This window comes from Chiloscyllium plagiosum, chromosome 25 (genome assembly GCF_004010195.1).
Source record: "Chiloscyllium plagiosum isolate BGI_BamShark_2017 chromosome 25, ASM401019v2, whole genome shotgun sequence".
Taxonomy (NCBI): domain Eukaryota; kingdom Metazoa; phylum Chordata; class Chondrichthyes; order Orectolobiformes; family Hemiscylliidae; genus Chiloscyllium; species Chiloscyllium plagiosum.
Genome location: NC_057734.1, coordinates 50,715,182 through 50,724,856, shown reverse-complemented (window position 1 = coordinate 50,724,856; position 9,675 = coordinate 50,715,182).

Sequence of the window (9,675 nt, the reverse complement as noted above, 5' to 3'; positions counted from 1 at the left end):
GCTGTTTTCGTTGGAGAGAAGAAGGTTGAGAGGTGACTTAATAGAGACAAATAAGATAATCAGAGGGTTAGATAGGGTAGACAGGGAGAGCCTTTTTCCAAGTATGGTGATGGTGAGCACGAGGGGGCACAGCTTTAAATTGAGGGGTGATAGATATAGGACAGATGTCAGAGGTAGTTTCTTTACTCAGAGAGTAGTAAGTGTATGGAATGCTTTGCCTGCAACGGTAGTAGATTCGCCAACTTTAAGTACATTTAAGTCGTCATTGGACAAGCATGTGGATGTACATGGAAGAGAGTAGGTTGGATGGGCTTCAGATTGATATGATAGGTTGGTGCAACATCGAGGGCCGAAGGGCCTATACTGTACTGTAATGTTCTATGTTCTATCTCTAGAGATTTCCACATACTTTCTCAATAACCTTACAAAATGCCTCCCATTCACCTTCCTCTAAATATGAGAACAGTGTTTAATTGTCACAGCTCTTTTGTGTTTTTGAATTTTGTTTTCAGAGTGTCAAACAACAATGTTTCATTTTCCACTTGTAACATCCTAGTTGCTGAATGTTTATTTGTTCATTCTTGTTGGTGAAACTTCCAAATGCTCTTGTGATGATCTTCATACTCATGAGTCTTTCTAGAAACATGGACATATAATCCAATCCCACTACTTAATGAACACCAATCCATTCTTTGTTCACAGATCTATGAGGATGTCTCCACTTCCTCACCAAAACTGTATTTTTTTTCACATTTCAGCACTCTGGAAAACCCTCAGCTTCACTGTGTGCATTCTGTGCTAACTTATTCAATTCTTGATCTGCTTCCTGAGCCTCAATTAACAAAGATATCCCAAATACCTAATTCGAATTATTCTCATTCTTAAATTGAGTTTCAGCTATCTGAACATCTGCTTGTCGTATTACAGTGGTTTAGAGTCATTGACGCAACATGGATTCAGGAAGGGAAGGTCGTGTTTGATAAACTTCCTGGAATTCTTTGAGGATGTAACAAGCACGGTGGATGGAAAGGAATAGGTGGATGTTGTATACTTGGATTTCCAGAAGGCGTTCAATAAGGTGTTGCATAAAAGACTCATCCATAAGATAAGAATGCATGGAGTTGTGGGGAATGTACTAGCATGGATAGAGGACTGCTTAACCAATAGAAAGTAGAGAGTCGGGATAAAAGGGTGTTTCTCCGGTTGGAGATCAGTGGTGAGTGGGATGCTGCAGGAGTCGGTGTTGGGCTCACAACTGTTCATGATATGTATAAGTGATTTTGAAGAGGAGACTGAGTGTAACCTATCCTGAGTGGAAAGGCAAACTGTACAGAGGATGTGGAGGGTCTGCAGAGAGATTTAGATAGGTTAAGTGAGTGGGTAAGGGTCTGGCAAGATGGAGTACAATGTTGGTAAATGGGAGGTTATCAACTTTGAGAGTAAAAATAGTAAGTCAGAGTACTATTTAAATGTTGAAAGATTGCAGTGAGCTGTTGTGCAGAGGGACTTAAGAGTGCTTGTATACGAATCACTGAAAGTTGATTTGCAGGTACAACAGGTAATCAGGAAGGCAAATGGAATATTGGCTTCCATTACTAGAGGGATTGAATTTAAGAGCAGGAGGTTCTACTGCAATTGTACAAGGTGTTGGTGACTCTGCACCTGGAGTATTGTGTGTAGTTCTGGTCTCCTTACTTGAAGGATATACAGGTACACAATCCTTTATCCGAAATCCAAAAAGCTCTGAAATGCGAAATGCTTTTTTCGTGGAGTGTGGAGTGTCATTTTGGCATATGAACAGATTACCCAACTCCACACCCACTCGAACCACATCACTCAGATGTGATGTAATGTTGTGGCCCACCACTGGCAGATGTCAATTGTGTCTCAGCGCTCGTACTATTCACACGTGTGTCTGCTGTGAGGTTTTTTTTATTTCACTGTGAAAATGTCATTTATTCTGAAATCCTAAAAATTCCAAATTCTGCCCCAGGATTTTGGATAAAGGATTGTGTACCTGTACTGGCTTTGGAGATGGTGCAGAGGCAGTTCACCAGGTTGATTCCGGAGATGAGGGGGTTACCCTATGAGAGGTTGAGCCGCCTGGTCTGTACTCGCTAGAATTTAGAAGATTGAGAGGGGATCTTAAAGAAACATATAAAATTATGAAAGAAATAGATAAGCTAGAGGCAGGCAAATTGTTTCTACTGGTGGATGAAACTAGGACTAGGGGCAGTAGATTTAGGACAAAGATGAGGAGGAACTACTTTTCCCAGAGATTAGTGAATCTATGGAATTCTCTGTGCAAAGTAGCAGTAGAGGCAGCTTCATTAAATATATTCAAGACATAGTTGGATGGGTTTTTGCATGATAGGGGAATTAAGGGTAATGGGAATAATGCAGGTAGGAGGAGCTGAGACGATGGATAGATCAGCCATGATCTTAATGAATGGTGAAGTAGGCTCGATGGGCCAAATGGCCTACTGCTGTTTCTATAACTATGAACCTATGAGTCATGGAGAAACAGATCCTTCGGTCCAACTTGTTCAAGCTGACCAGATATCCTAGATAAATCTAGTCCCAGTTGCCTGTATTTGGCCCATATCTCTCTAAACCTTTCCTATTTATTTATCCATCCAGATGCCTTTTAAACATTATAACTCTACCAGCCTCCACCACTTCCTCTGACAGTGCATTCCATACATGCACCACCCTCTGCATGAAAAAGCTGCCTCTTAGGTCCCTTTTAAATCACCTTATACCTATGCTCTCTAGCTTTTGACTCCCTCACACCAGGGAAAAGCTCTTGTCTATTTACCCTATCCATGCCCTTCATGATTTCATAAACTTCTATAAGGTCACCCCTCAGCCTCCGACGCTCCAGAGAAAATAGCCCCAGCCTATTCAGCCTCTCCCTATAGCTCAAATTCTCCAATCCTGGCAACCTCCTTTTCTGAACCCTTTCCCCATTTCACAACATCCTTCTGAGAGCAGGGGGATCAGAATTACACACAGTATTTCGAAAAAATTGCCAAACCAATGTCCTGTTCAGTCGCAACATGATCTCTCAACTCCTATACTCATACTTCAGATAATGGACTTTGCTCTGGTCACTTCACAATGGAAAACTACCCAGAGCCTGTTCTTACAACTGTTTTGCCCCTTTAGACTCAACAGGAATTTCCATGATTATTAGCAAACTTATAACTTACTCTTGGGTAATGATTGAGTGTAAATTAATTCCATCTATAGCTAATTTCTTAACTCTGTTGACTTCCACTAGTCCAGACAATAAGTCACACTCCAACTTGACTTTGTACAATGGAGCCTGGATAAAGTCATGGAGATCTCCAGCACAGAAAAAGATCCTTCGGCCCATCACATCCTGTATACTCTTTACCTATCCCACTTACCAATATTTTGGTACTCGTTGAACTCTACTGAGGGAAAACTAAATACTTCTCCTACAAAACAGTTTGAGTAGCTCTGCAGCTCTGGATGTATGTTATAGGTTGGATACTTCTTTTGAACAAAAGGACATATCTTCCCTTGTGATAAAGCTACAGCATCCCTGGCTTTTTTTTCCCTCAGATTTCTTTTTGGATTTATTCTTAAAAACTCCAGTTGGCCCATTCCATCATTCTGAATGAATGTGTCCCACCTTATTATAATCAAATAAATCGACTTCTGATTTTCACTTCTATGCTCAGTCTTTTCCCATGTAATCTGTGCAGGAGATCTTGGGGCAATCCCAGCTCTCCACTCATTACCTTAGCTAGCTGCCTTGCTATCACTCTCCCATTTTCTATCTCTTTTGAATTTATGAAGATTATGGAAAAAAAGGTTTGGTTTTACAGACTGACTCATAATCTTCATTCATTATTGTGGTGTGTCTAATAGCTGAAACCCTTTGATTCATTACAAACTAACACAGAGACTGCTGAAGAAACTCAAGCTAATGTTTTGAGTCTGATATGATTCCTCTTCATAACGTAAGTTATTATCACAGAATGAAGTGAGTTTTTAAATTCTAAGAGAACAGTCTCTATCAGTTTCTAATGCTTGTATCCAACTCTCAAAATTGCTTTCCTTAACCCTTTCAAATTCAATATAGGTTTGAACCAACTGCTTCCTTAAATTCAGGAACCACTGCCTCAGTGGAGCCAGTACAGTTTTCCTTATTGTATCATAATCCCAAGAAACTATGTCTGACAGTGAAGTGTAAATTTTCTGTGCTTTACCTGTTAACTTACTTTGTATTTGCAATGTCCAGTCATCTTTCGCTGAGATCATTTGTTGAACGATTTTCTCAAAAGACATGAAGAAACCCTGTACATTCTATTTCCCAAATTTTGGTGGGGCCTGTGCAAAACATTTCTTGATTGGACTTCGAGTCATGACTCAGATCCTGCTCACCAGGGTCAGCATCAGCATCTCATGTTCCCATCTTCTTTTCCTTATCTTTCTCTGCTCTTATTCTCTCCTTTGGAATTCCACATTCAGTTTTTCATTCTCTTTTCATACTCAAGCTGTTTAAACTGTAATTGAAAATTATCCCATTCCAATATTTCACTACCTAAGTATCTGGTCTCTCATGCATTTCCACTCAGCCCAAGTGTTAGTAAAGGTCAGGAATCTTTTATCTGAAAACCTTGAGACCAACTGGTTTTCAGAAAAAAGGACATGTTCACCTTTTGGATACACTACTCTTATAGGTCTGTTTGGGTCATTCGACCCTTGGAGAAAAACTTCATTTTTAGGTCCGTTTGGGTCAACAAAAGACTTTTGGTTTTTTTTGTCTTTTCAGCGGATAAAGAATACCAGATCTGTATCTCAATTATGTCTGCCTTGTCTCTTCCAGGAAATCCGACCCTCAGTTTAGCTGCCAAGTCAATCAAGACAGCCTTTGAAATTTTTCCTAATCTTGCCAGGGACAGCACTGCCATCTGCAGGAAATCTTTTGCCATTTCCAATGCCATGTCTGAAATGAGTTTTCTCCACCTCTGTTGTTTACTAATAGTACACCCAAATCCTTGCTACCTCTGTTTCAAATCAATCAATCTTGGATGAGTCCGTAACTTTATTATTCCTCACTGGGGTAGCATTCTAGGAATCAAGTCCCAGTCTTCTAACAAAGTTAAAGATTTTTAAAAGGATGCAGAATTCCCAAATTTACTTGACTTCCAGGCCCAGGTTAATAATAAAGACATGCTGAAAATGTGTTGCTGGAAAAGCGCAGCAGGTCAAGCAGCATCCAGGGAACAGGAGAATCGACGTTTATGGCCAGTTTGGCCAGACCCAGGAGCAGACTCGAGAGGAGATCCTCTGACACACCCTCCCGCCTCCGCACTGGGTGCCCAAAGATCAGGTGGGTGGGATTGATTTTGCAACCAAAAGCAGAGGATGAGGTTCTTCAGAAAACTAAAAAGGGAGTGCAAACGCCCACACCCCATATATACATGGTCCACGGACTCCACAGCACCACAGTTGGGCTGGGAGTCCATGAGCCACCACAATCTACAGTTGCAGGGGACCACTGTGTGCAGCAGCCTCCACCCCAAATCCCCGAGAGAAAAGGGGAGGACTCCCACGTAGAGAGCCCTCCACTGGGGATCCCCACTGCCCGGTAATCACTGCTTTTCACATATAAAAGATTCATGAATTATTAATTATAGGACACAGTTGACAGGAACTGCTGAAAGAGCAATTCAAAGAGTAGACTTAGAGCGAAGGAGGAAATATAAACTGAGGCCAGGGCTCAACACCTACACTTACCTGGGAGAGCGGAGCAAACTTTAGTGATTGTAATGAGGTCAGCCAGGTGGATCGCATAGAATATGAGTTCCTTGATTGGGGCTACTAACTTGGTCTAATAGGGAGTCCTGGCTCACAGCTAAGGAGGGTCAGGCATCCTGTTCCATCTGAGAGCTGGACTCGAGCAGTGCTTCAAAAGCTAGTACTTCCAAATAAACCTGTTGGACTGTAACCTGTTGTTGTGTGATTTTTAACCATGTAAATGAAGGGGACGGGATACCAATCTCTGTGGAGTTGGTTCAGTGGCGACGAGAGAAAATCACATTCCTGAAGAAATCCACATCTAACAGTCGCCTCTCATTTGGGGTAACCAGTTCTGGCATCATGCTGTTATTTGGAAAGCCTGACTTAGGCAGCACGGTGGCTCAGTGGTTAGCACTGCTGCCTCACAGCACCAGGGACCTGAGTTTGATTCTACCCTCAGGTGACTGTCTGTGTGGAATTTTCACATTCTCCCTATGTCTGTGTGGGTTTCCTCTGGCTACTCCAGTTTCTTCTCATAGTCCAACGATGTGTAGGTTTATGTGGATTGACCATGCTAAATTGTCTCTACTGTACAGAGCTGGAAATGTGTTGCTGGAAAAGCGCAGCAGGTCTCTGGCTACTCCAGTTTCTTCTCATAGTCCAACGATGTGTAGGTTTATGTGGATTGACCATGCTAAATTGTCTCTACTGTACAGAGATGCGTAGGGAAATGCAGGGTTACAGAGAAAGGATAGGAGGGTGGGTCTGGATGGGATGCTCTTCAGAGGGTTGTTGTGGACTCGATGGGCCTGTTTCCACACTATTGAGATTTTATGATCTAGGATTCAATGACTCACTGTTGAAGACTAGAACTAATATGTGGAAAGAGCACATACTGATCCCAACCCTAATCTTATCGCATACTAGCATAAGTCCAACTGGACTTCAGACATGCACTAAAACTGGCTGTATTATTGGAAAATGCAGCAAGGGTATTGCAGGGTATTCTGATGCAAATCGACACCCTCACCAGTCCACGTGAGCTTAGGGGACACCATTTGAGTGAAGATAATAGCATAGCCTCACCCAAGCATATCCTGAACTAAGAGACTCTAGGTCAGCCATAGTAAAACTCCAAAACAAAGCCAAGCCTTGGCCAAACGGTTAAAGTTATCTTCAGGATCTGGGCCGGCCAACCATCGTAGTTGCTGCCAGTATGCAGGCTCAAGACAGCAAAAGAATCCCACTAGACCTAAATTGAGTAAGAGAACTCATAGAGCACACCCTGGAAGTTCATTTTCATCTGTTTGGAACAGTTAAACTTTTTTGGCAACATTCAATTAGAACCAACGATAATAAACATTTGGTGAAATGGTCACCTATTTCAAATAGAGGTTGATACCAACCCGCCGTTTCAGAGATCATTGAACCAATTTTAAACAAAATTTGTCCTAGACTCCAACCCTTAAGCTTGCGCAAGATGGCATGGTGGCTCAGTGGCTAGCACTGCTGCCTCACAGCACCAGGGAACTGGGTTCAATCCCTCCCTCGGGCAACTGTCAGTGTGGAGTTTGCACATTTTCCCCGTGTCTGGGTGGTTTTCTTCCAGGTGCTCTGCTTTCCTCCCACAGTCCAAAGATGTGCAGGTTAGATGGATTGGCCATGCTAAATTGCCCATAGTGTTGAGGGATGTATAGGCTAGGTGGGTTAGCCATGGGAATGCAGGGTTACAGGGGTGGGACATTCTTCAGAAGATCGATGTGGACTCAATGGGCCAAATGACCTGTATTGATGCTATGATCTAAAGACTTTGGGTAGATAGAGAACTTATATTTGAGGCTACAATTTCGGAGAAGCAGCTGGTTCAGTTACCTTTGATAGTTGTAAAAGCTTAGAGTCTTAGACTAATACAGCATTGAAACAGGCTTTTCTGCCCAAACTGGTCCATGCTGTACATGGTGCCCATTTAGCTAATTCTTATTGCCCACATTTGGTGCATAGCCCTATAAACTCTACCCATCCAAATGTATTTTTGCAGGTTGCTATTGTACTTGCCTCAATCACATTCTTTCGTAGCCCATTCCATATACACATCATTCTCTGTGTGAGGGAGTTGCCCCTTCTTCAATTTTTCCCCTCTCACCCTGAATCTATGCCCTCTAGTTCTGGACCCCCCCACCCCAGGGAAAAGACTTTGTCTATTTATCCTATCCATGCCCCTATCTATTTATCCTATCCATGATCTTATAAACCTCTATAAGTTCACCCCCCAGCCTCCGATGCACCAGGGAAAACAGCCCCAGCCTCTTCAGCCTCTCCCTATAGCTCAAAACCTCCAACCCTGGCAACATCCTTGTCAATGTTTTCTGAACCCTTTCAAGTTTCACAACATCCTTCAGATACATACAATATTCCAAAAGTGGCCTAACCAATGGCACGGTGGCTCACTGGTTAGCTGCCTTACAGCACCAGGGACCAAGGTTTGATTTTTGCCTCGGGCAACTGTCTGTGTAGAGTTTGCACATTCTTCCCGTGTCTGCACTGGTGTCCTCTGGGTGCTTCGGTTTCCTACCATAATCCTAAAATGTGCAAGTCAGGTGAATTGGCCATGCTAAATTGCCCATAGTGTTAGGTACATTAGTCAAGGGTAAATATAGGGTAGGGGACTGGGTCTGTGTGGGTTACTCTTCGGAGGATCGATATGGACTTGTTGGGCCGAAGGGCCTGTTTCCATACTGTAGGGAATCTAATCAATGTCTTGTAGAGCCGCAACATAACCTCCCAACTCCTATACTCAATACTCTGTCCAATAAAGGAAAGCATACCAAATACCTTCTTCACTATCCTATCTACCTGCAACTCCACTTTCAAGGAGCTATGAACTCCAAGGTCTCTTTGTTCAGCAACACTCCCCTCTCCACCTCCTGATGCTGCCTGGCTTGCTGGATTCTTCCAGCCTCCTGCCTGTCTACCATAGAATCATACAGCACAGAAACAGAGCTTTTGGTCCAACCAGTCCATGCCGACCATAATCCCCAACTAAGCTAGTCCTACCTGCCTGTGCGTGGCCCATATCCCTCCAAATGTTTCTTATTCACGTACTTATTCAAATGTGTTTTAAACATCGTAACCGTGCCCACATCTACGACTTCCTCTGGAAGCTCATTCCACACACGAATTACTCTCTGTGTAAAAAAGAATTGGCCCTTTTTCAAATCTTTCTGCTCTCACCTTAAAAATGTGCCCCCTAGCCTTGAAATCCCCCACCCTCGGGAAAAGACACCTGCTATTCATCTTATCTATGGCCCTCATGATTTTATAAACCTCTATGACATCATCTCTTAACCTCCAGTAAAAAAACTCCCAGCCTATACAGCCTCTTCTTATAGCTCAAAACCTCCATTCATGGAAACATCTTGGTAAATCTCTTCTGAACCCTCTCCAACTTCATAACATACTTCCAGTAAGGAAGATTGCTTCCCTGGCTTGATGGTATGGAGAATTTATACACAAAGCTGGCAAGGGGTTCTCCTGCATGAACCTGGACACGAGCCATTTCTTGACTCTAGTTCTCTCAGTTCTGAAGGCTTCCCATTTTCCAGCCGTCCCTTTACCTGCTAACATCTGCACCCAATCACCTTTTGAAAGTTCTTCCTTAATAACGTCAAAATTAGCCTTCCTCTAATTTCGAACTTCAACTGTTACATATAGTCTATCCTTTGGGTCTAAAACATCAATGTAAATTGTGAATAACTGTGGTCTCAATACTGATCCCTGAGGCATACCATTACCCACGGAATGTCAATCAGAAAAGCACTCATATATCTCCAGTCTTTGCTTCCTATTACTGGATCAGTGGTGCTGGAAGAGCACAGCAATTCAGGCAGCATCCGACGA